Source organism: Pterocles gutturalis, unplaced genomic scaffold (assembly GCF_000699245.1).
Source record: "Pterocles gutturalis isolate BGI_N339 unplaced genomic scaffold, ASM69924v1 scaffold28552, whole genome shotgun sequence".
Lineage (NCBI taxonomy): Eukaryota > Metazoa > Chordata > Aves > Pterocliformes > Pteroclidae > Pterocles > Pterocles gutturalis.
This window is the reverse complement of record NW_010113693.1, coordinates 52167-56022: the sequence shown is the minus strand read 5'-3', so window position 1 is coordinate 56022 and position 3856 is coordinate 52167.

The following is a 3856-nucleotide window of genomic DNA, read 5'->3' as shown; positions in this document are numbered from 1 at the left end:
AGGGAAAACAGAACAAACTCAAAAGCATTTCGGGGATCTCAGTCCCATTTGCCTGAACATCTGGTTTTATTTACAGATTCCCTACCAAGGGCAGCTTAGTATTTCCATGAGCAGGCAGAAAAAAAACAAAAGCAAGCAGTCACCACATTGTACACACTTAGTATCTCCATTCCAATTAAAATGCTTGTCCAACAGGCAGGATGAATCCTTCCCCCAAGCAGATTCTCCATTATTTCTCAAGCCTGTCTGATGTTAAATTGAGGTAGACGATTTACTTCTGCAAAGTGAGGTAGAACTTCAAGAAAAAGATAGTGGCATCTCTAGTTGTGCATTTTGTACCACAGCAAACTGGGTTTCAAACTCCCAAGGACTCAAAGACCAAGGTACAAATATTTGTCTAACGCAAGTACCAGTGTTCTTTTTTTATACAGCTCCAAACTGTTTGTCTAAATATCTCTACTTTTAAATACCCTATTACCTTTTGGCACCATTTGGCTTACACTCCTTTAAAAAAAAAAAAACAAAACACAAAACACTTTGGCACAATTTTTTTTTTTTTTAAACCAGAACGGAACAAAAAAATCTTATGATCAGAGTTACGGCAAGATAAGCCTATACGCCTGCTCTCTTCAGAAATTAATTTTGGTTTAACTGTAACATAACAGACTGGGCCCATTTTCCTGCAATTCCAAGGGAATGCCATATCCAAATGCCTTGTTCTTTCTCCCAATCTTGGTTACATGTGGCCCCACTATGCATTAGTTTTCAGGTGTTGCCTCAATTCCTTCGGTTTCTTTACAAGTTTAAGTTTTATGGTCTTCCTTAAATAAGTTATATTTCAAAGGTACTACATAAAAATGAGTGAATTATCTGAAGGACCTGCATTATCAAGTACTGAGTCTGCTTCAGTTTACTACTGAAGTTCCTGCTTAAATAGTTCTGAGAAAGTACAACATTGCTTCATAGGCTGGACCTAAACCAGCCATACTGACCGCTGAGAACATCTTGTCAAGCAAAAAGTTTACCGAGAGCCACTGGTCTAACCTGGCATAGTGAAATTCCTTTGGGAGTTCTAGTAGACAGGTCTGCCACCAGCATCTGTTGTTCCCCAGTGTCAGAGCTAAGAGAAAGAGGCACACACTCACCTCACCCTTCTCCAGGCCATTTCCACTAGTTAAGAAGATTACTCTGAATGCTTGTTTGGTTTGCAATCCAGCTTCAAAGCCTTGTTTTTTCTCTCTCTACGCATGTATGTTAGGATACTGGGGGGCATTAACCTGAGAACATGCATAGCCTGAGAACATGCATGGAAAAAACTGAGCAAGGTTTGAATCTCATTTAAGTATTACTTTGTAAAAGCCCCTATGGGGCATCTGATGTTGGCATTGTATATTATCACTACTTATTTTCATTGCATATAAAACATTCAATTTTATAAGCTACACTACCACTTTTCAATGAGACCAAGCGTGCTTCGCACTATCTATGACAAAGATAAGTAATTCTTTTGGATAGCTAAACAGTAGTGTTTTTAAAACCAAAAAGCTCCCCAACACATGATGTCAAACACGGTTTGGTTTGTAAGCAAATCCCACTGAATTAAATAGACAGCAGCTTAGAAAGAGTTAAAGTCATTCCTCTTCCTGACAGAGCTGGACTAGGGGTTTGTGCAATGGCTCCATACAAAACAGCAAAGGGCAACTTCAGCATCTGTCACCTTCTACGCTGTGCAGGCTGGAGAGAGGCAAAAAGGTTTCTGCAGTTCAACACAATTCTGAATGCACACTTAATGTGTGGGTTTTGGTTCTGTGGTGGGTTTTTTTTTGTTTGTTTGTTTAGTTGGTTTGGGATTTTTTCATTACTTATTTTATTTTTTTTAAATGCTTGGAAAACTGCTCTCTTCTAGCCCCCAAGAAGGGGGAAACCCAACAAGCATTAAAGCACAAGAGCATTTCTAGCTCACTCCAACCCTGTCAGCCACTCTGGTCAAGGTATTAAAAGACCTGGCGTTTTCATGAAGACATGATAAGATAAATGCAAGAACACTGCAAACTAAACATTAAAGCTTTCTAAACCAAAAGTTTTCTTTGGTATTTAGATCTTGCAGGCTATTACTTTTCACAGCCCAAGTTGCAAATAATTATTGGACTGAAGAATAGAAGACAAACACGGGACACGTCACAACTGTAGGCCACCCCCAAAAAGGGAGGAATGTACACGAGCAGTTGAAGGCAAACTAGCTTTCTCTCATGCCCATATTTTGAGTGGCCACAGAAATTTAATGACAGACACCTGTATACGATTATCCTTTAGGGACTATTTTTAAACCATGCTATCCTAAGAAGTTAAGCCTAACTGAAACATACTGCTTTGAAGAGTTTGCTTCCTTGAGGCTTTGGCTGGAAGGCAGCACAGTTATTTTACCCTATTTAATTTAGGTGTTTCTCCTCACCCTTCTTTCAAAAGAGGTTTTGCCATCTCATGAATCTGTCTGTCTCTTTCTGATCCTTTAGTTTAAGCCTCCTCTGGAGTACTGGCTGTCTGCACACATCATCAGGATTTCTACAAAACCCACAAAGTTAACACTCCTTGGAGAGGAAAAGCAGCAAGAAGGAAAGTGCACCTTGTGATTTCTCACAAACTTGTGAAGAGCCTTTCAATCTCGGGTCACTTTTGTGCGTGGTGGCAGAGAGATTAACCCCTTCCTCGAGGACGGTTAAGGCTCTTCAGATTTTTTTATAATGACCATATTTATTTTTCAGAGATCTTCTCTTGCAAACAGTAAGGTAAATCCTGTGGCATTTCCAAGCCTAACAGTACTGACACATGATTTTTTTTTCCACTGCAGAGAGACAGAAGACTCCTCTGTCCCCTACTATAACCATTCTTTTTTTTGTCACCAAAGGCCTTACCCAGAGGGTGAAGCAACAGCTCTGTAGAGACCATAATCTGCATTAACAGCTGAACTGGAATGCAAGAAATTGAAGAATAAAACCAGTTACTTCCAGGGACTCAGTCACATTTTGCTAAAAAGATCTCTATGCTCCCAGAAAGCTTCTGCTTCTCAGAAAAGCTGTTTCTATATCCCTGAAAGGGCTAACTTCCCCCTGCCTCCAAGCTTGTAAAGATCATATACTTGTATTTTACACATAATTCTTCAGAACTGCCCTGGAAAAAAAGCAGCAAAGTTTCATTTGATGATTTTGATGCAGTTTGCCTTATGCTGGTACTGGTAACTTTTGACTTGAATCTGTAGCAAGAGACGTATGGAGCTACAGGCCCACCCCCCACTGACAACTAGAGTAAGCCTTCCTGAATTTTTCAGTCCAACTCTTTGGGGAAGCCAGAAGATTAAAAAAAAATTTGTCACTGATAGAGTTATTGCAATCCTCTTTAAACACAAAAAAAACCTGCTGACTTCTCCAAAATGCACCCTGACTCTCCAAAGCTGTGCTTATTTCTTACTTTTCCAAAAGGTACCACTTCTGTTCCAACGAATACAAATGTTATTCCCTTAAAGTCTCTCTATGGGGAGGGGCAAAAAAAAGCTACTAATTTCACAAGAAAGTAAATCCAAAGGGTTTGATTTTCCCTGTTTCAATGCTCCTTGTAACCTCTTCTGGTTTTTTTTAGGCGCACTGATAAAAGAAACTATCTTTTTTTAAAACTAATTTAGCTTTCAGGTGAAAGGGTAAAAAGAAATACTCAAATGACAGGATACATTAAAGGAAGTCTTGCTTTTTATCTAAACTTCACAACTAAGCCACTAAAATGAACAATTTGGTTTAAACTTAAAGAATTTTTGTGCATTTTCATCAGCTTCACTTTGTGCTGTTGGATTACTGTGTTTCAGAAA